The sequence below is a fragment of the Xyrauchen texanus genome, chromosome 7, assembly GCF_025860055.1.
Source record: "Xyrauchen texanus isolate HMW12.3.18 chromosome 7, RBS_HiC_50CHRs, whole genome shotgun sequence".
Lineage (NCBI taxonomy): Eukaryota > Metazoa > Chordata > Actinopteri > Cypriniformes > Catostomidae > Xyrauchen > Xyrauchen texanus.
Window position 1 is genome coordinate 36,797,045 of NC_068282.1, and position 24,193 is coordinate 36,821,237.

The window sequence follows — 24,193 nt, forward strand, 5'->3', positions numbered from 1 at the left end:
AGACACCAGGTATTTGGGTACCCCCCATCGTGTGAATATCTCCTCCCGGAGTATTTTCACTATTTTCTGGGTCTTGCTGTCTCTAAGAGGGAACATTTCCACCCACTTAGTGAAATAATCCACAATGACAAGGAGGTACGTGTTCTGTCTTTTACTGTTGGGGAAGGGTCCCATTAGGTCCACCCCTAACGTGTGTCCAGGTTCTGTGATCTGTGTACTCTGCATAAATCCAGAAGGTTTGGTATTGCTGGGCTTATATTTCTGGCATATCTCACAGCTTTTGACGTATTGGCACACGTCCTTCCTGACAGACGGCCACCATGCCATGTCTAGGATTTTCAGCAGAGTTTTTAACTGTCCGAGATGGCCTCCAAGTGGATTATCGTGGTAATAATGCATGAAGTCAGAGGTTAATGATTGTGGTACTACCAATTGATACTTCTCTCCTTTATTTTTTATAGGAACTTTGCAGTACCACACCCCTTGGAGGTCTTCAGAGGTGATGGGTTGGTCTTTGACTGCTCGAGGTTTGATGCTAGACTGCAGGTGAGAGATGGGATTGTCCAAACGTTGAGCTTTAGTAATTTCTTCCAGAGAGTGAGGTAATATAGATGCATTGCGTGAAGATATGGACAGGCAAGGAGCATCATCAGCAGCAGGGATCTCCTGGACCTGGGACAAAGCGTCAGGTCCCCTGAAAGTTGCACTGTTGCAGGCGGAGTGTCCAGCAGGTAAGGCGTGAGGAGGTTTTAGGGCAGTTGAACGCCCATGCAAGTGCTGCATGATCAGTGAAGACGTCGAAGGTTCTTCCCTCCAGGTAATGTCTCAACTTTTCAACAGCCCAAACCACTGCTAGACATTCCTTTTCAGAAGTGCTGTAATTTTTCTCTGCTCCAGTTAGGGTCCGTGATGCATATGCCACCACCTTTTCTCCCTCCTCTGAATGCTGAGTGAGGATGGCCCCCCAGTCCTACCTCACTTGCGTCTGTGTGAACCTGGAAGTCTTGGTTAATGTCTGGTTGTATTAACACCGGTGAGTTTTGTAAAGCTTGTTTAATTGCATCCATACTAGATTGACACTCTGGAGTCCACTCCCACTTAACACCTTTCTTTTTGAGGTGGTTCAATGGAGCAGCAATGTCAGCGAAGTGGGAAATAAACTTGTGATACCACCCCGCCAGTCCCATAAATCGTTGCAAGGCTTTGAGATCTTGCGGTGCGGGGAACTCCGCAACAGCCCTGGTCTTCTCTCGGTCAATCTCCACTCCCCTCTCAGAGAATATATGGCTGAGGAATTTGAGCTGTCGCTTGAAGAAGTGGCATTTCTTCATTTTCAGCGTCAGGTTGGCTTGGGTAAGACTATGTAGAACCATGTTGAAATGTTGAATGTGTTGTTCTATTGACTTTGAATAGATGATGATGTCGTCAATATACACAAAACTAATTTTCCCCCTCAAATTAGACAGAACTCTCTCCATCAAACGCTGGAAGGTAGCAGCGGCATTTCTGAGCCCATACGGCATCGACTTGAACTGAAATAGCCCCTTGGTGGAGATAAAAGCAGTTTTCTCCTTACTCTGGTCATCCATCTCCATCTGCCAGTACCCAGACTAAAGATCCAAGGAACTAAACCTGGAGGCTCCTTCCAGGGATTCAAGGATGTCGTGAATTAACGGCATTGGGTAAGCGTCTGGTACTGTCTTGCTGTTAAGCTTCCTATAATCCACGCAGAACTTATAAGAGCCATTAGGTTTGGAGACCAGGACCACAGGTGAAGACCAAGGCGAAAAGGATGGCTCAATGATATCATCTCGCAGCATCTGATCTACTTGCTCCTCAATGATCTGCTTCTTAAGAGGAGAAACTCTGTATGCTCGGGATTTCAGGGGTATGTCATCCGATAATGTGATTTTGTGTTGTACTATTGTTGTCTTACCCAGGGTGTTTGAAGTGGTGCGTGGCCAGGCGGAGATCAAATTCATTAACTCCTCCTGATTCCAATGCAGTGATCTCGGGGAAATGGACATGAGTTCGGGAAGTCTACCAGTTGAGGGTAAGGCATAGTATAAATTCAGCTTTGCAGCCATATGAGAAAGAACTTGACCAGACGGGTTGACTGGACCTGTTGGAGTCTGTGATTGCAAGAAAGTGTAATAGGTGTATCCTTTGTCAGATCTTAACCCATATCTGCCTTGTCCCACTTCCAGGACTGCTCCCGTGGCCCTCAGGAAATCCAGACCAGCTATAAGAGGAAATGCGAGGTGAGTGTCTTTTAGGATATAAGTATCCATACTGCATTCGTGGTCATGCCATTGAAACCTAATCCTTTGCAGGTCTCTGGACTGGTGAATTGTTCCATCTGCCATAATGAACCTCTGTGGGCTGGAGGTAACAACTGATGGAATTTCACCTCTCAACTGTTTCCACAGGTTTTCTTGCATTAAAGTGTAAGTGCTACCTGTGTTTAATACTGCCTTCACTTCTTTGCCATTCACCCTTACAGGCACCACAAGGAGAGATGACACTGGATGGGGTTGAGCTAGTGTTACTCCGGCCAGGTTTTTGTTGAAGGTACGTTCAGCAGATTTCTTGTTGGTCTTTTTATTTGCTGCTCTGAGTGCCCACGTTTTGCCAGTAGTCTTTGGCTCCCATGTGGTCCTTTTCTACCATAGATCCAACCTTCACCAGCTGCTCAACCGAGTTGACTGTCCCCCTCATACACCCGGCAACCCTTGGGTTGATGTTGTTAAGTATACGATTTACTAGATCCTCCTCAGAGATCTCTGGCTTCCATTTCAGACAAAAGGCCCGGTAGTCATATGCAAAGTCCCACAGGCATTGTCATGGCTGCTGAACCATAGTCCTCAATTTTTCCTCCACTTCTGAGAGGTAATCATCTGAAAGAAAAGCAGCCATGAATGCCCTTTTGAAGGATCTCCAATCCGTTACCTTGACCTTTTCCACCTTCCACCAGCTCAGAGCGGGTCCCTTCAGCACCGTGCTCAAGGTTCCTAGTAGTTCAGCACTGGGAACGGGCCGGATCTCCAGGAAGTTCTCACATTGCTCGATGAAGTTGAGCACCTCCGCCATCTCACAGGAGTCGCCGAAAGAGGGGAACTCGATGTGGATAGGAGGTCGGGCACAGAATGAGGATGAACCTGCCACTACAGAGGAGGTAAGCACATTAGGGTGGTGAGCATGCACAGGATGTTGAACATCATAAGTATCATTGAGAGATTTATGAGTGGGAATTTTCTCTCTAGATACTAGAGCTGGGGTCAGTGGTTGACGGACAGTGGAAAATTGGGCCTGTAATCTGGTGAGTGTGGGAGTGCTAGTGAGCCTCATTTTTCTCATTTGACTTTCCCATTTTGCATCTCTCCTCAGAAAACAATCTGTTACAGCCTTTTCTAATTTTTACAGTGCCTTAAAGTAATCTTCCAACCCTGCCAAGCTAGAGTCCATGGCTAAAGCTTGTTTCCCGATTCAATGTACTGTCCATTGACTGTTTGAAATCTTGTTCCAAAGTGTGTAATTTTTGATTTAGGGCCAATAAATCACCTTTACATTGAGCCATGTCTGCATGTATCGATTGTACCATGTCTACATTCCGTATACTACTCTCATCATCATTATATCATCAGATTGTTCAGAGTCAGAAATGTACAATGAACTAATCATTGAAGTTATTTCTGCAGTCGGATTACGCCTGGTCACAAATGGGCTTACAGTAAAATACAAATCTGTCTGTTCAGTATCATTTTGGACATTTAAAGGTTTCACAGGGTTATCAGTATTCTCATCAGGAACTTCCACTAAATAAATTTGTCACATCCATTTTGCAAATGAGAGAAAAAAAAGAGAGCAAACCCCCCACCCCAAACAAACACAATAATAAAGGGTCCCCGTACAGGCCACCAATATGTAACGCTCAGCCTAGATTATATAGGTGATGATACACAAAAAAACTTTACTGTCTTACCCTTCGTTAAACTTGTGTTTGAATGTTTATCAAAAAAGAAGGCTTGGATAACAACAACTTGATTTAAACCCCAAGTGTATTTACAATAAGTAGAAGAAAAAAACATCAAGATGTACCTGGAAATATACACACATGTTGTACAAAGAAAAACAAGAAAAAAAAATTATAAATAATATTTGTGAAAGAGAGCGGAGGAATTGTCTATAAAAGTCCTGTACCATGTACCGTAAGTGTGTGTGTGTGTTGAATTGGCCTTACCGGTTGATACGTTTTGAGACCAGGAGCTCGATGTGAAGCAGCGCTGTTCTGTGATGAAATCCAAAAGGCAAAAAATCCAAGAAAATAAAGATAATTCCACAATGTATTTTCTGTCACAGTCTGGAACAGCTTGATAGGGTGATTTTCACACGATCGATCGTTAATCCCTTTGAGCAGCAATGTGTCGCTCCTGAACGCCGGTTTACCGGCTCCTTTTAAACGGAAGTAAAGTCATTCAGCTGATTCGAGTGACGTCACAGGGGATTCCCTGGAGCTACGCGACAGAACTCTCACGTTAGTAAAACGGGAACTCAAACACATAACCGGGCAATAAACACAGGTAGAATAATTAGAACATAGCAGCTGTCTTATAAGAATAATTAGAATAATTAACAGCAATATAAATATTCATCCCTTATGTGGCCACGCTACAAATATATATATATATATATATATATATATATATATATATATATATATATATCAGTAGTTGTATTGAGGAGAATATGTTGACAGTCCAGTGTGAGATTATAGATTAATAAAGTGCAGTGCTAATTATTGATCCTGATAGATCAAGTGTTCAACAGTCTGACTGCTTGGGGGAAGAAGCTGTCATGTAGTCGGCTGGTGTGGGTACTGATGCTGCGATACTGCCTGCCTGATGGTAGCAGTGAGAACAGACCATGACTCGGGTGGCTGGAGTCTCTGATGATCCTCCGAGCTTTTTTCACACACCGCCTGGTATATATGTCCTGGAGGGAGGGAAGCTCACCTCCGATGATGTTTCTGGCAGTTCGCACCACCCTTTGCAGGGCTTTGCGGTTGTGGGCAGTGCTATTGCTGTACCAGGCGGTGATGCAGCCAGTCAGGATGCTCTCTACAGTACTAGTGTAGAACCGTGTGAGGATGTGGTGGTTCATTCCAAACTTCCTCAGCTGTCTCAGGATGAAGAGGCGCTGGTGAGCCTTCTTCACAACGGCCTCAGTGTGGACGGACCATGTGAGTTCCTCAGTAATGTGTACACCGAGGACCTTGAAACTGCTGACTCTCTCTACCAGTGCTCCATTGATGGTGATGGGGCTGTGTTCTCCATCTTTCTTCCTGAAGTACACTACAAGCTCCTTGGTTTTACTGACGTTGAGGGAGAGGTTGTGCTCCTGACACCAGCGTGTCAGAGTGTGCACCTCCTCTCTGTAGGCTGTTTCATCATTGTCAGTGATCAGACCTACCACCGTCGTATCGTCAGCAAACTTAATGATGGCATTGGAGCTATGTGATGCCATACAGTCATGTGTGTATAGTGAATACAGGAGTGGGCTGAGAACACAGCCCTGCGGGGCTCCAGTGTTGAGGGTCAGTGATGAGGAGATGTTGCTGCCCATTCTTACACCTGACGTCTGCCTGACAGGAAATCCAGGATCCAGCTGCACAGCGAGCTGTTTAAGCCCAGAGCCCGGAGTTTCTCATCAAGCTTGGAGGGCACTATGGTGTTGAATGCTGAACTGTAGTCTACAAACAGCATTCTCACATATGTGTTCCTTTTTTCCAGATGGGAGAGAGCAGTGTGTAGTGTAGATGCAATGGCATCATCAGTGGAGCGGTTGTTGCGGTAGGCAAACTGAAATGTGTCCAAAGAGGGGGGCAGGACAGAGCAGATGTAATCTCTGATTAACCTCTCAAAGCATTTGCTGATGATGGGGGTCAGAGCAATAGGACGCCAGACATTTAAGCAAGTGATTATGGCTTACTTCGGTACAGGCACAATGGTTGATGTTTTGAAGCATGTGGGGACTACAGACAGGGAGAGGGACAGATTGAAAATATCCGTAAAAACACCAGCCATTTGATTCGCGCACGCTCTGATGACGCAGCCCGGAATGCCATCTGGACCCACGACTTTACGGATGTTCACCCTTCGGAAGGATCGGGTTACATCCACAACAGAGGCGGAGAGTGCTCCTCTGTAGTGTCAGCCGCGAGTGCTCAAACGAGCATCAAATTTATTAAGTTCATCCGGGAGAGATGCAGCGGTGTTCACAGCAGAGTCTTTATTTCGTTTGTAGTCCGTGATGGTGTTAATTCCCTGCCACATACTTCTACAGTCAGTGGTGTTGAACTGACCTTAAAATTTGTGCCTGTACTGGCGTTTGGCTGCACTGATAGTGTTACGGAGGGCATAACTGGCTTGTTTTATAATTGGCTTTGTTAAAGTCCCCGATAACTATGAACGTGGCCTCAGGGTGCACGGTTTCCTGCTCACTTATGCTCCCATACAGTTCCTTGAGTGCCCGGTCTGTGTCGGCTTGTGGGGGGGGATGTACACAGCTGTGATGATGACCGCTGTGAATTCCCTCGGTTGCCAGAATGGTCGACACAGAAGCATGAGATATTCCAGATCAGGAGAGCAGAAAGACTTGATGAAATGTACGTTCCTCTGATAAAACCATGATTTGTTGATCATAAAACATACACCACCTCTGCTTTTACCTGAGAGGTCTTTCGCTCTGTCCGCTCAGTGCACGGAGAAGCCCTTGATTTCGATGGCCGAGTCTGGAATCTCCGCAGACATTCAGGTTTCTGTAAGACAGATAACACAGCAATCTCTCGTCTTTCGTTGGAAAGAGATCCGCGCTCTCAGCTCGCAGAGCTTGTTGTCCAGAGACTGAACATTTGCCAGTAGTATACTGGGTAGCGGGGGTCAATTTGCACAACGTCTTACTCTGATGAGAATGCCGGCTCTTTTTTCCCTTTTCCTTCTGCGTTTCCGCGGCCGAGCAGCCCAGACAAAGGGCTCCGCCGGCATGTTTGTAAACAGCGGGTCGGCATTGAGGAATTTGAAGTCCGGTTTTCGATGTGTAATTGTAGAACCAATGTCCAAAAGCGTTTGTCTGTCGTAAACAATAAGGCAGACAACATCCAAGACAAAAAAACAAAGAACTGTAAACAAAACAAACAATAAACCGCAGTGTTGTATCGGAGCTCGCAACGCAGCAGCCATACTCGGCGCCATCTTGACCTCCACAACCTTCTGCTGAACAATATACATATTGTTCAAAATAAAAGGGGTCATGACAAACTCTTTTTTTCCACTGATAATGTTAGTGAAGTTGTTTTTCATTAAACAGTCATAAATTAGTAATATATGATGATTTTCCACACTGGTTCTGGCCTTCTGTCTGAAACTATCAGTTTTGGCCGAAGCGTCTCCTTTAAACTTCAGCGTAAACACCCACTATTATGATTGGTGAGTGCTTCTCCTCAAATACAGCCATATTTGAAATTCAGTGTAGTATGTTTTTTAAAGCTATTTGAATTACGGAGACACTAGAAATGTCATACACACACACACACACACACACATGCACATATAAAATAAAATCCTGCTTTTATCATTCTGGTGCATCACAAATTATCAGAGAGTAAATGTAATCTGAAAATATTTGGACACTTTAGCTATACTTAATAATGTATAAATATCTTTGCAAAATATCAAACAAAGCACATTTATTTTAAAGAAAGACAGCACAAGCACAATATTCAAGTAAAGCTTTTTTTTTTTTTTTTAAATAGCTTTTTTTGTTCTGCTGAACAATATACATATTGTTCAAAATTAAAGGGGTCATGACAAACTCTTTTTTTTCCACTGATAATGTTAGTGAAGTTGTTTTTCATTAAACAGTCATAAATTAGTAATATATGATGATTTTCCACACTGTTTCTGGCCTTCTGTCTGAAACAATCAGTGTTGGCCGAAGCGCCTCCTTTAAACTTCAGCGTAAACACCCACTATTATGATTGGTGAGTGCTTCTCCTCAAATACTAGCCATATTTGAAATTCAGTGGGACGAAGAGAATGAACAAGCTCGCTCCACAAAATTATAAATCTTTATTTCAGGGTTTACACATAATGCACATCCAACACATTGCATCTGAATAGTTTAAACCATTTACCCAAGCACAGTAGCACCATAAACTATCAAATAGTAAAGATATTTGAAACAATACAATAGACTGTTTAAATGCTCCATCATTCAATAACAATTCCTTTGCAAAGCTATTTTGTAACTGATTTACAAGCAATCCAAGCTGACATGAGCCATAAACTACATCTGAATCCAATTGAGTCAAATGTAATACACACAAACGTAATACAATCCATGGGGAAAAACATATAATTCTGAACTGATGCAATTTGGAGCCTTTATTTGCTCTTTTTCTAATGTTGGGGTGCTTCAACAGGCCAAAGCAGAGACGCTGGTCTTCACAGGCATGGCATCTACCATGTGGTTCTCGCAGCCAGTGGATGAGCAGTTGAAGAGTTACGTCTTTAAAAATTTATCTCGTACTGCTCATAAAATAAAACTCATCAAATCTAGTGCATGTTTACATAGATAAACAATTAAAAATAGGAGTGTTTATACTCAATAGTTTAAGACACAGAAAGGGGGTCTAATTTTTAAGAGTTATAACTTACATTGCGTCTTTTAAAAGTGGCACGCAATGCATGATAATAGTAAAAAGCAGTTTGTCTAGTGCGTGTTTAAGGTAGAAAATTTGTAGAAATGTGTCCTGTGTAAGTCCCCTTTAGTGTATTAATCTCCCATGAGAGATCAAGCCCATTGTTATGAATTGTGGCAGCGAAGGCAGACGAGGAGAGTGGATCTAAATGCAGCTTATCTTTATTCAACAAACTAACAAATAAACACAAAGGAAAAACCCACAATGGGAAAACAGGAAACTTAAACACGATGAAACAAAACTGAACAGGAAACTTAAACACGATGAAACAACACTGAGAACTCGGGCAGGGAACACATACCAGGCTTAACAACATTCAACGATTGACAGAGGGGAGTGAAAACAACCGGGTTAAAATACACGGACATGGGAAAACGGGGCCAATGAACAAACAGAACTCAAACAAGATAACAGGGCAATAAACAGAAACCAATGGCAAACTAACGAGGGCAGGTGAAAACAATGAACAGAGAACACGAAGGTTAACAAGGGAACTATGGAGCTACACGGGTAACACAAGTGCAAACTAAGGAACTACAAAAGTGACAAAAATGACAAACAAAGGGCAACAGTGAGACAAGACAAGGTACACCTAACAGAGCCCCCCCTTAAGGAGCGGATTCCAGATGCTCAAAAATAACATCACATAAAACCAAAAGAACAAATGTCCATTGACTGGGGGGGAAGCTTGTGGTGGGCAGACAGACCAAGGGGGGCAACGAAGGGCAGACTGGCAGTCCAGGGGGAAACGAGGGGCAGACAGGCAGCCCAGGGGGCAACAAGGGGCAGACAAGGGGCAGACAAGGGAAAGGGGCCGGTTCAGGAGGTCTGGGAGAAGGCCACTGGGCGAAGACTGGTTTGGGGGGCCTGGGAGGCAGTCGAAGGACAGGGGCCAGTCCTGGGGACCAGGAAGTCCAAGGGGGCACAAAGGGCAGACAGGCAGTCCAGGGAGCAATGAGGGGCAGACAAGGGAAAGGGGCCGGTTCAGGAGCTCTGGGAGAAGGCCACTGGGCGAAGACTGGTTTGGGGGGGCTGGGAGGCAGTCGAAGGACAGGGACCAGTCCTGGGGACCAGGAAGTCCAAGGGGGCACAAAGGGCAGACCGGCAGTCCAAGGGGGTACAGAGGGGACTGGGTCAGGGGGCCTGGGAGGTGGCCACAGGACAGGGACCAGTTCAGGAGGCCTGGGAGCTGGCCACAGGGCAAGGACAGGTTTGGGGGCCTGGAAGGCAGTCGAAGGACAGGGGCCGGTCCTGGAGGCCAGGGAGTTGACCACGGGATGGGGATTGGCTTGGGGGACCTGGGAGGTGGCCGCAGGATAAGGACCGGTCCGGGGGGGCGGAGCCGTAGAAGGCATAGCCGGGGAAGGCCTTGGAGCCATGGGGGGCGGAGAAGCCATAGGAGGCGGAGCTGAGGGAAGCCCTGGAGGCTCAGGAGGCGGAGCTGCGGGAAGCCCAGGAGGCGGAGCTGAAGGAGGCTCAAGAGGCGGAGCTGAGGGAGGCTCTGGAGGCTCAAGAGGCGGAGCCATGGGAGGTAGCGCCGTGGGAGGCTCTAGAGGCGGAGACCTGGAAGGCTCTGGCGACGGGGGCCGAGGGAGGTGGCGCCGCTGGAGGCTCTAGAGGCGGAGACCTGGAAGGCTCTGGCGGCGGGGCCGATGGAGGTGGCACCGTAGGAGGCTCTAGAGGCGGAGGCCTGGAAGGCTCTGGAGGTGGAGCCGAGGGAGGCTCAGGAGATGGAACTGAGGAAGGCTCAGGAGGGGGAGCCGAGGAAGTCTCAGGAGGCGGAGCCGAGGGAGGCGCTGGGGGCGGAGCCGTAGGAGGCTCAGGAGGCGGAGCCCAGGGAGGTAGCACCGTAGGAGACTCTAGAGGCGGGACCGTAGGAGGCTCCGGAGGCGGAGCCAAAGGAGGCTCGGGAGGCGGAGCCCAGGAAGGCTTGAGAGGCTTGCGAGGCGGAGCCCTGGGAGGGTTGAGAGACTTGAGGGGCGGAGCCCTAGAGGGCTCGATAGACTTGAGGGGCGTAGTCCTAGAAGGCACGAGAGGCTTGAGGGGCGGAGCCCTGGGAGGCTCGAGAGGCTTGAGGGGCGGAGCCCGGGAAGGCTCGAGACACTTGAGGGGCGGAGCCCTGGAAGGCTCGAGAGGCTTGAGGGGCGGAGTCCTGGAAGGCTCGAGAGGTGGAGCCCTGGGAGGCTCGAGAGACTTGAGGGGCGGAGCCCTGGGAGGCTCGAGAGGCGGAGCCCTGGGAGGCTTGAGAGGCGGAGCCCTGGGAGGCTCGAGAGGCGGAGCCCTGGAAGGCTTGAGAGCCTTGAGAGGCGGAGCTCTGGAAGGCTTGAGAGCCTTGAGAGGCGGAGCTCTGGAAGGCTCGGGAGGCGGAGCTCTGGAAAGCTCAGGAAGCTCGGAAGGCAGAGTTCTAGGAAGCTCGGAAGGCGGAGCTCTGGAAAGGTTGGAAGGTTCGGGAGGAGGAGCCCGGGAAGGCTCGAGAGGCGCTGACTTTTGGACGGTCATGGCTATTTGCACTGGCTCTTGGACTGGCACGACCACTGGCACTGGCTCTTGGACGGGCACGACCACTGGCGCTGGTTTTTGGACGATCACAGCTACTGGCGCTGGCTCTTGGGCAGTCATGGCTACGGGCACTAGCTCTTGGACGGTCATGGCTACTGGCACTGGCTCTTGGACGGTCATGGCTACTGGCACTGGGACGGTCGAGACCACTGGTGCTGGCTCAGGGGCGGTCAAGGCTACAGGCGCTGGCTCTTGGACAGTCATGGCTATGGGCACTGGCTCTTGGACAGTCATGGCTACTGGCACTGGGACAGTCGAGACCACTGGTGCTGGCTCAGGGACGGTCGAGGCTACAGGCGCTGGCTCGGGGACGGCCGAGGCTACAGGCGCTGGCTCACTGCTGGCGGTGGCGAGTGGCGCTGGCTCACTGACGGCTGAGGCGACAGGCGCTGGCTCACTGACGGCTGAGGCGACAGGCGCTGGCTCACTGACATCGGGGGCTAATGGCTCTGGCTGGTTGACCGGGGCTGACGAGGGCTCAGGCTCGTTGACCGTGGCTGACAAGGGCTCAAGCTCGCTGACCATGGCTGACGCGGGCGCAGGCTCGCTCACCGTGACAGGCGCGGGCGCTGGCTCGCTCACAGTGATGGGCGCGGGCGCTGGCTCGCAGACCGGGGCAGGCGTGGGCTCTGGCTCGCAGACCGGGGCAGGCGTGGGCCGGGAGGCGGAAGCCTGTCTTCTCTTCCTCCTCCAGGCAGACGAAGTTGAGCACGCTGGCTCAAGGATCGCGGATGCGGGGCACACCGGCTCTGAAGCAGACGAGGTTGGCAGCGTGTAGGTCAGGACGGGCGTGGAGAGACGAATCGTGGTGGACAGGGGGAGTATCTTCGTGGGAGGAGCGTCATCCTTCAGAACACCCACAGTGACCTCCACGAAACCGAGGAGCGTCCAGCAACGACTCGCCGGCAGCAACTGCTCCCTCAGAGACTCGTTAAAGTTATTCCGGAAGAATGTCACCAGGGCGTAGTCGGGAAGTCAGATATATATATATATATATATATATATATATATATATATATATATATAGGCAGGGTTGGGAGGGTTACATCAACCGCCAAGGCGGCTTGTGCTCTCTTCGCATGTCGCAACTTGCCCGCCGTCTCCTCCTCTGGAGTCAGTAGCGACTCCACTCACATCCTGGGGGACTCAACAGTGCGGCAGATCACGCTCATTGGAGAGTGTAGACTCCACCACCAGGTGGTCCAGCTGATTTGGAGTCAGTTTGGTCAAGCGCAGGTAGAATCCTCCCACTGCCCGCTCTGGTATGCCCTGACCGAGGCTCCCCTTGGCACAGATGCGCTGGCACACAGCTGGCCCCAAGGGCTGGGAAAATATGCGTTCCCCCTCCAGTGAGCCTAATTGCCATGACTCTATGCAAGTTCAGGGAGGATGAGGAGCAGGTCTTCATAGTAGCACCATACTGGCCCTCCCAGACTTGGTTCTCATACCTCACACTCCTCATGACAGTCCTGGTTACTTTCGTGACCTCCGTTCCCTAATGGAGGGAACAAGACATTGTGTCCCTCCTGCCACAACACTGAACAACCTGCTACCTACCTAGTTCTCGGCTCCTCAGCACAAAACCTGAATGAGTGGTTGTGAGCCAGCTCCTTTTATACTTTATATTAAATCTGACAATTTACGTAAGGTTTATTTCTTTTTCTTCAGCTCCAAACTTACTTCAAACATACTTTTCTGTCTGCTCGTATGAATGTAACACATCATAAGACAGTGTTTCACTGCTGTTCAAATGCACTTTGGATTGCGACATTTATATGTATAAATGTTTTCCATCTGAAAGGACTAAATATTAAATGAAAAAAATGACAATAAAATGCAAAGTAATCTCTTCAGTAATCAAAATGAATGTAACTGTATTCTAATTACCAATGATTTAAATTATAACTGGAGTTGAATACAGTTACTGTCACGTTCCTATGTTGTCTGCCCTATGTTCTCTGTTTCACTAATCACGTTTATGTCACGTTTTCTTGTTGTCCGCTCCGTGTTTTCCGTTTCACCCGTCACCGATCCCGTTCCATGTCACGTTTTCCCTGTTGTCCGCCCTGAGTCTCACTGTCCGTGTGTGAAACTGCACTTCCCACAATTCCCGGATCACGCTCCCAGCCCTGATCACGGTGTTATTGTCCGCACCTGTCTGTTATTTTGTCATTACCTTGTCTGTTTATTTAAACCCCGCTTTCTCCCCTTCCCGTTGTCGTTCGTTAAAGTTCCGTGTCTCCTCTGATGTCTGGTAAGATGCTCTCTGTTCGTGTTCCCTGCCATTCTGTCTACTCATTCGTGGTTACCCAGCTATCTGTCAGTCCGTCCGAGGTTACCCTGCTGTTCTCGCGCCCCTGCCTGTTTGACTCGTTTGAGGATTTCCTCTGCATTCTCTAGTGTTTAGCCTCTTCCCAATCCTGTAAAATTAGCCTAAAACTCCTAATCAAGGCATACCCAAAGTAAATTTAAAGCTGTTCTTGAACCGTTTGGAGTACATGCATGGTTTTGGTCACATTTGAAAGGGGACACTCTGAAGTTTTTTCCCCAGTAGTCAGAATTACTGTAAGTGCTACTGATTTTGAGTAATAGAAGTTTGAACACAATGAAATAGAAGTTTGTTTTTCCGCCTGAAATGTTTTTTTGCATACAGATGCCTGCAGATGACTATAACTTGTAGCTATTAGCTTGAGAACACAATGGGATCACAGCATAAAGCCTTACCTAGTCCAAGTTCAAATGTTATAACAATACCATAAAAAATGAATATTTTACACATGTTTTTCTAAGGGTACTCCAAAAGGACCCTTTGGTAACCTAGGACAAAAAGGCTACTACTTTTGAACGCTTCAACGTGGAGTCATAATTTTGGGCTCTAATGAAAGATGACACTTAGAGCTATCATATTCCATATCCAGATCCACTATTAGTTTTGCTGACACAGAGAAACTGATGCATAAACACATTAGAGTGCCTTTTCCCTTCTTGAAACTAAATGTTGTGCATATAAAAGAGTCAAAACTAGTGCTATGGTGGACAATTTGTTTATATAAAAAATACACAAACTATTTACATGAATTTTTACACAAAGTATTTACAAACCATTATAAAATTGTACACGTTTCTAGCAACATGCCAGTCATTATAGCAGTCACATTTGGGTACAAAGCACAAAGGCACATCACAGGAAGAGTACTTCACTGGTGTCTTTGCATGACACTGCCTGCACTTCAGACGACCAGCGGTGCAAGATTTGGTGATGTGCAACGGCCTGTGATGTGCTCTTCGTGGAGCAGGAGATACGGGTCTGGCTGTGGAGTGAGACCCCAACTCTGCCAGCTCCTCAGCAAGGGTCTCTCTGAAAGCCCTCCTCTCTTGATGAGGTGCTGTCCTGCTGCTCCACTTTATGTGGCCCGCATCCGGCTCCCAATCGCTATCTGATTCAGTGAGAATAAATAAATGTAATTTACAAAGCTAGACACAACTTTTCCATCTTTTCTGTATTCTGTATATATATATATATATATATATATATATATATATATATGTATATATATATATATTCTTTTCGACTGTGTAAATATGTATTATTGTATGTATATTTACTGTAAATACTGTATACTTTGCCAATGTACTATGGAACAAATAGATGGGCCTACACCTCCCCCATGAATTCAGCATTGTAACAAATAGATGGGCCTACCCTCCCCCACCTCCCTGCATTGTAACAAATAGACTCTCAAACACAACATATATTCTTATTTTCAACTTATATTTATTGATTTATTTATATATATATTTCAGTCATTTATATATATATATATATATATATATATATATATATATATATAAATACATATTTACAGTAAATATACAAAACATCTATATAGCATGTCAATAGATCTGAAACAATGAACTAAAACCTCATACACGCACAAACAAATACAAAAAATACGCACAAACGGTTCAAACACTCAATGAACTCACACACGCACAAACAAATACAAAAAACACGCACAAACGGTTCAAACACTCACTGAGGAAACACACGACAAAGGGTAATTACAAAATGTGTATTCATTATTCAAACTAAAGCTTATTTATGCGGAATATACAGTATATATGTTATAAAACACAAGAAAACACTTACTTGTCCAGAGCAATGTCTCATCTCTCCATAAACATTTCCTCTGCCTCCGAATTATCCGTATTGTTTTCAGAAATTTCATCTCCAAACTCATCATTTCCACAGTAAATGCCTTCTTATATCACATCCTGGGGTGAAAATCCTGTTTTTCGCGTCCGTTTCACCATATTTAAATCGCCAAATGTGTAAACAGTTCCAAAACAGCTCTCCAATATTTTTACGCACAGACGCACGACACACTCGGTAATGGCAAGGCAATTTTGCGCACACACATTACAGAACAATGCTCTAATCTTCCCACTAAAGCTGCATATCACTGTTTTCAGAATTTCATTGGCTATACGATGCGTCAGTCATTTCCACTCTTCGATGTAATTGGTTTGATCAGTAAACAAAGGAAAGCGGGTATGCCCTTACATTCGACACAGACTGTGGTTGGGTATTGAAGGCTTTGGACAGGACATGGAAGCTCCTATTGGGTCAAATGAGGTGTCAATCGAAAGGTCAGAGTGCGTGCTTCCATTTTGATACCGGATATAGGAAATGTTTACATCTGAACTGAAGTTATTACCGATAATATGTGAAAGTTTAGGTACAGCTGCCAGGTGCTTTGAAATGATGCAACAAGAGTCTGTGGATATTTATTGATGTAATAATGTGATTTGGACTAAACATTTTACTTGATTTGATCATTTGGACATTTGATAATGAAACAACACCGTTTTTGTCGGGAAGTTATGGATCAGTGGAATACTATGATGCTTCATAGGTGAGTTGCCTAAATTTTGTTATTGGTTGTTTATATGTTGGTGGTCTGACAAAGATATAGATTGTACCTGCTGTTGTGATTGTATCTTAAAATGGTTTATATCAATAGAAAATCAAGAAATTTAGCTTTCCAAAGATATGTGGCATGTGTACCAATGTAACACACAGCAGTTTTGTTTATCGCATACTTTTATTTTGTACATTTAAGGGCCCGTCCGCGGGCTGTGAATTCTATCATGTTAATTTACCCTTTTTTCCCATTGTGGATTTTTGCTTTGTTCCAGTGTCTTGTTTCTTTTGTGTTGTTATTAATAAAGCCGCATTTGGATCCACACTCCCGTCTGCCTTCTCCTACTTCCACAACTCTTAACAGAACGAACGACCCAAAAATGGATCCAGCGGCATTACGTGCAAGTTACCAGCTCCTCTGTCTGAAGCAAGAAGACCGCCCAATAGAGGACCACGTTTGCGACTTTCTCCATCTGGCGAACTTTACAGACTTCCCGGACTCAGCATTGGTGGTCTTCTTCAGGGACAACTTGAACCCCTCGCTGAGGGAGCGGTTGCCACAGGCAACGCACAGCTGGACTCTCTGCGACTTCCTGGAGGCGACCCTACTAGTGTGCGGCTCACCGCTCACTGTGGGCGTCGCTGAGGAGGTTCCTACCTCACCACCCACAGTAGAGACCCCACAGCCATCCCTGGAGCTCCCTGTCACACCAGCCCCACCTGTCAGCGAGCAGCCCCCCTCGCCAGTTGCTTCCCTTGAACCTGCACGGTCAACTTCGTCCGCCCGGAGGAGGAAGAGAAGACGGGCTTCCGCCTCCCGGCCCACGCCTGCCCCGTTCTGCGAGCCAGAGCCCACGCCTGCCCCGGTCTGCGAGCCTGAGCCCTCTTCAGCCACGGTCAACAAGCCAGAGCCCTCTTCAGCCACGGTCAACCAGCCAGAGCCCTTAGCCCCCGATGTCAGTGAGCCAGCGCCTGTAGCCTCGACCGTCCCTGAGCCAGCGCCTGTAGCCTCGACCGTCCTTAAGCCAGCGCCTGTAGCCTCGACCGTCCTTGAGCCAGCGCCAGTAGCCATGACCGTCCTTGAGCCAGCGCCAGCAGCCATGACCGTCCAAGAGCCAGCGCCAGTAGCCATGACCGTCCAAGAGCCAGCGCCAGTAGCCATGACCGTCCAAGAGCCAGCGCCAGTAGCCATGACCATCCAAGAGCCACCGCCTCTAACAGTTACTTATATTTTGTATTTTAAATACATATTCCCTTTACATGTATTCCGTTACTCCCCAAACCTGCATAAACAGGGTTAATATATATATATATATATATATATATATATATATATATATATATATACTGTGTATATATATAGGCAGGGTTTGGGGGTTACTTTTGAAATGTATTCTACTACAGATTACACAATACATGCTGTAAAAGGTCATTTGTAACATATTCAGTTAGATTACTCAAAATCAGTAACGTATTATAAATACTTCAGCACTGGTAGATTTTTTCACTTGTTTTGACTAAAATCTCTGCCAGTACATTAAGACAAAATACACATGTTAAAAATAAATTATCTGAAAAACCTAAATATCTTATGCAGTGTTGTTTCTAAAACAGATAAATCAAACTGATCTTGTTTTAAGGATTTTTTGATATTTTAGCAGGAAAACAATACAAAAATGATTATCAAGAATACGATTTTTGTACTAATATCAAAGGTCTTACTAGAAAAAAGAAATTATGATCTAACAAGAATTTTCTTGTATAAAATAAATATGCTCATGCCTGGTAACATGTAAAATGGCTAGAAATAGCATTTTAGCTTAGTGTAAACCTGAAGTTACACAAGGATTATTTCTATTTCTTCATGTGATTATCTAATCTGCCAATTATGTGGCAGCAGTGCAATGCATAAAATCATGCAGATACAAGTCAGCAGCTTCAATGTTTACATCAACCTTCAGAATGGGCAAAAAAAATTTGATCTCAGTGATTTCGACCATGGCATGATTGTTGGTGCCAGATGGGCTGGTTTTATTTCTGTAACTGCTGATCTCCTGGGATTTTCATGCACAACAGTTTCTAGAGTTTACTCAGAATTGTGCCAAAAACAAACAAACAAACAATCAAAAAACATACAGTGAGCAGACTTGTTCAAGCTGACAGAAAGGCTTCGGTCACTCAAATAACCACTCTGTACAATTGTAATGAGCAGAATAGCATCTCATAATGCAAAACATGTCGAACCTTGAGGCGGATGGGCTACAACAGCAGAAGACCACGCTGGGCACTTTATTAGGACCATAGTGTTCCTAATAAAGTGTTCAATAAGTGTAGTCGTTCACCACCGAAACAATAGAAGTGAATGATAATGATTAATTAAATAAAAAAATTTGTTCAAAAATACTGATTCATTTACAGCTAGTTTGAAACCTGAGTATGAGAGCAGTGCAGAGACCTGAGTTGTTCTTGATGGTTTGGCTTCTTTTGGAAACATTTTCCCTGGCAGAGAAGAAATGCACAACTAACTGGAAAAGTTTTGTCTGAAACACAAGTTACTTAAAATTACTTATTACGGTAGTTTGTTGAACTGTTGTTCAATAATACCACTTTCGCAATCATTCTTTTGTACTAAATATCAGCCTGGCTTGTGCCGATGAAAAAAATCATAGCCATAATGATATTCAGTACAACAGAACTCTTGATTGTGGGATATTGCTTTATTTTCTATTATTAACTGCAATTATCTTTCAGGCAATATTTCACCCCAGCCATTAACTTTTTCGCATGTGAGTTTTTACTGTACTGACTGATTCCCCAGCAAAAATTATTTAATGCACACTGTATTTAAAACAAATATCACCTTACACTTCACAGCAGACGTACTAAGGGAAAGATTGTATATTATCAAATATATAATGTATATAATGTGTAAAAAGGTTGCTTATGATAGATTAGATGTGATTGCGAAAGAAATTACTGGTATGTGATCAACCATGCTGTTTACATTGCAATGCTGCATGGGATTCTGAGTTCATCAAGCATAGGTGGTTCTAAAACCCTTCCATTTGTTGCCCCGGATCGCACGCCTCTGAGCCAAGCTACTGCAATCACATCGGTTTGATTGTACATGCAATGCGGTTAATGCAGAAATGCATCATCAGAGTGACTCTGGATCCATCTGTGTTATAGAAAAGTTCTGCAGGCAAGTGCTCAGTGTTTCAGCTCTTCCTCCTGGCCTGACTCGCCTGTCCTCCCTCACTCCACCATGGATCTGCAATAAGATCAGTTCTATCTTTTTTGTCTCTCTCCTTCGTATCTCCTCCAAACTGGAGATCACTCCAGCTGTTAGCTGGCCCTGTTTTTATGAATCATCTGTTTATCTGTTTTTCTTTTGGTTCTGGGATTATCATCACCATATGCCTGAAAAAAAAAAAAAATACTGGATTTACCATGCTAGTTGGCCCGTTGCTCCTCTATCTTTGTGTGTGTGCGCGTGTGTATTATATATATATATATATATATACACACACACACATACACACACACACACACACACACACACTGGTAGCCAAATGTTTGCAATAATTAACAGATTTTGCTCTTATGGAAAGACATTGGTACTTTTATTAACCAAAGTGGCATTCAGCTGATCACATTGTATAGTCAGGACAGTAATAATGTGGAACAAACTACTATTACACGTCTCCATGCTTATTATAATGATCTGGTGGAGCTTTAGCAAGGCTGGAATCGGGAAGATTCATCTTTGTGAAGGATGCATGAATCAAGCCAAGTACAAGGTTATACTGGAAGAAAAATTGCTTCCTTCTGCTCTGACAATGTTCCCAACTCTGAGGATTATTTTTTCTAGCAGGACAATGTTCCATGCCACACAGCCAGGTCAATCAAGGTGTGTATGGAGGACCACCAGATCAAGACCCTGTCATGGCCAGCCCAATCTCCAGACCTGAACCAACATTGAAAACCTCTGAAATGTGACTAATGGGGCTTTCCCGCTGCACAGTACAGCTCGACTCGACTCTGCTCGCTTTTTGGGGGTTTTCCACTGTGGATAGTACCTGGTACCTGGTACTTTTTTAGTACCACCTTGGTTGAGGTTCCAAGTGAGCCGAGCCGATAATAAATGTGACGTCAAAACCCTGCAGATCACACTGATTGTAAGAGAGAATCATCACTTCCGGCGTCACTTGATTTGCGACACAGGACATCAACCCACTAGTTTTAAAGTTAGCAACAGCGATAGCAGTATCATTTGTTCACACGACTTTCGAATTGTAAAAAAAAACGAGGTACAGACATTCATCTCATTAGCGACGAACGAAACGGTGCGAAACAAAAAAAATCTTTCAGGAAGTGTCTCCTACCACCGTACCTACCAAGAGTGTAGGGAAAAGTAAAAAAAAAATGTAAGTGACTACAGAACCATCAAGAACCACAACAACTGGAGTGGCTGAAGCAGAAGAAAGTGAAAGTGGTTCAACCAAATGGACGCTATCTATGGCAAAGGGTGGGAGAGTGCCCTTGACTGGATGGTACATTTTGTTACGTTAACTCTATATTCTGCTTGAAAGCTTCACTTTATTAAGTTGACCAGCTCCTGCTTGCTTCTAAAACAACCAAGCCAATTTAATTGTTACACATGCAACAACTGCTATATGCAGAACAATGAATAAAAAAATAACAGCTAACGGTCGTGTTATTGTTTATGTTCAGTAATGCTTGTGTCACGTTTAAGATGATGTCACACCAGTAGAGGTGGCGCAACTATGACAATTAAAATATAATCCCACCCACATTGAGGTGAAACTATACTGCAGTGGAAAAGCAAGCTCAGAAAAGTAAAGCGAGCAGAGAAGAGTCGAGCCATAATGTGCAGTGGAAAATTGCCATAAGAGGAAGTTGAGGACATCACACGAAGCCGAGCTGCTTGAATTTTTGCAACAGGAGTACACCAAATATTGTTTTCTTGACTATTCCTAAGCTAAAACAGTACTGTGTTGTTTAAAAAGAATATGAACTTGTTTTGGAATTTGGGAGAAATGTTATCAGTACTATAAAAAAATATTTATTTTACTCAAACACATACCTTTAAATAGTAAATCCAGAGAAACTGATAATTTTGCAGTGGTCTCTTATTTTTATCCAGAGCTGTGTGTGTATATATATATATATATATATATATATATATATATATATATATATATATATATATATATATATATATATATATATATATATATATATATATATCAGTGGCTGCTGCTGGTCTTTCAAAGAGGGGAAGCTCATTTTCGGCCTACATTATAAACTTATTTACCCTATTTTTTGCACTAAATCAATCTTAGGTGTTGATCTGCCCTGCTGTTTAATTCAAATTTTTTCCTCGTAAGGAAGACTTTCAAATGGCTTCGCCAAAATCAGGTCGACAATATTAGCACCGCTCTGCCATCGTGCGCAGTTTCACCCGCACGACGCTAGCCTAGCCTACTGTATGAATGAACGAACGAACGCTCTAAAACAAAATATATTAAACTTGGTAAAACTGAAACAAGGAATGTGGTGTATAATTGTGTGAAATGTATTATGCAAATTGACTAGCAATTTCGCCAAACAAATATAAAGAAATAGGTTGCAGCAGTTTGTCTTTCGACTACACTTGAGAAATCCACGATGGGACTGAGCGCGAAATAGCTTCAGTGACTTCTTATAGTACAGATTCGCTGTCAATCAAAAGGAGATGCAGTCTTTCGACAGATCCTCCAATCATCACGCGGAAGCCCGGAGTCCGGGCCAGCCCACTCCTCATTCACCCCCAGAGACGCTGAGCGTCCGTGGGCGGGACATAATCGCAGCATTTATCCAATGACCGCCTATTTTCGAGCACTGAAAAAACTGTTCAGAGCAGCCCCATTGAAGTCAATGGACGCTCGGCTTCAACAGGGAAATGCACTGACGCTACGGGAATGTATGAGAAGTAAATCGAGTCAGCCGACCTGCTATATGTAATGTAGCTGATTCTGAACGAACTCGTCTTCGAGATGAACGTGTTCTAATGCATTTTTAGTCAATAAATTGTTTACACAATAGTACATATTTGACCATTATTTTTTTGACATTATAGGGGAAGCTGAGCTTCCCTTGCAGTCTTAAAGAAATCCCCACTGATATATATATATATATATATATATATATATACACAGGGTTGGGTAGTAACGGAAAACATGTAATGGAATTACGTGTTTAAAATACAAAATATAAGTAACAGTAATCCACTACAGTTACAATTTAAATAATTGGTAATTAGAATAGAGTTACATTCAAAAAGTATTTTGATTACTGAAGAGATTACTTTGTGTTTTATTGTCATTTGTTTAATTTAATATTTAGTCCTTTCAGATGGAAAACATTTATACATATAAATTATTCAAAGTGCATCTGAACAGCGTTGAAACACTTTCTTTTGTGTTACATTCATACGAGCAGACAGAGAAGTATGTTTGAAGTAAGTTTGGAGCAGAATAAATATAAATAAATCTTGTGTGAATTGTCAGCTTTTGTCAGAGTTTTTATAGTCAAAACAAGTGAAAAAAATCTACCAGTGCTGAGGAAGTATTACAAAGTATTTAGAATACGTTACTGACCTTGAGTAATCTAATGGAATATGTTACAAATTACATTTTACAGCATGTATTCTGTAATCTGTAGTGGAATACATTTCAAAAGTAACTCTCCCAACCCTGTAAATACAGTTCTATCGGGAAGACACGCAGGCTTGAGTGAAGTTTGAGATGCCATTTATTTGATAGATGTAAAACGGGAGGTGATGTCTCTCTCTTTGGCGTAGGCCCCGTCGGGCAGTCCGAGGTAGTTGTACCCGGAAACGTCATGTCCTGCCGGAGCTAGGAGGCAGGGGCGAGGAGCCTACCCCCAAAAAGAGAGAAAGTAGTATACTACCCCCAAAAGAGATGATCCAGTTTGGTACGAACCAGGTCTTGTGTTGGGCGTTCATTCTGAAGGAGGAATTAAGAGATGCGAGCGTCAGGATTTGACGTGAAATTTGCAATACCTCTGGCGTGGTTTGTGTGAAGCCTTTGCGATGGGAAAGCAGTATTTTTTTAAATATTGTTTTTTTTTTTTTTTTGGAGTTTCAGTTTGATTTCATCCCTGTGCATTCCTCTTTGTCCTAGAGTGTGATTTTGGGCACTCCGTCGAGAGCCCCTGGTTGAGCAGAATCTTAGTTTTTGGCCGGCATTGCTGTGCAGTGTCTTTGTTGAAAGATAAACGACATTTGATATGAAAACCCTGTTTTGGAAAAGTTGTTTGAGGCATCTTTGCCGAGGGGGACAACATGTGTAGAGCCATACGATAATGTCGACGTTGCGTGCAGTCTCTTCGTTGAAGACATTTGATGTGAAAACCCTCCGGTGAGGGAAAGTTGTTTGAGGTATCTTTGCCGAAAGGTGTGCAACATGCATAAAGCCATACGGTTATGGCGACGTTGCGTGCAATCCCTTCGTTGAAAGAAAATAACATTGACATGAAAACCCTCCGACGAGGGAAAGTTGTTTGATGGTTATCTTTGCCAGAGTGAACAGCATACATAATGCCATACGATAATGGCGATGTTGTCGTGCCATACCTTGTTGAAAGCCATCTCGTTATGGTGCAAGCTTCCGGTGAGGGCGGCTGGTTTGAGCAATACCTATGCGATGGAACTGTGCTTGAGATTATGGAAGCCCAGCGAGAGGGGGCATAGTTATATGGGGGGCATAGTTATGTGTTGTCCTTGCGAACGGTGAGCTTGCTTGAATTGAATCATTGTGTAGGTAAGGATGAGCTGGGGAATTGCCGCCAACCACCACCAGATATGCATGAGAACTTATGGCTGATGGGGAGTTGAGCTTGTTTGATGATTTGGGTCAACCATTTCA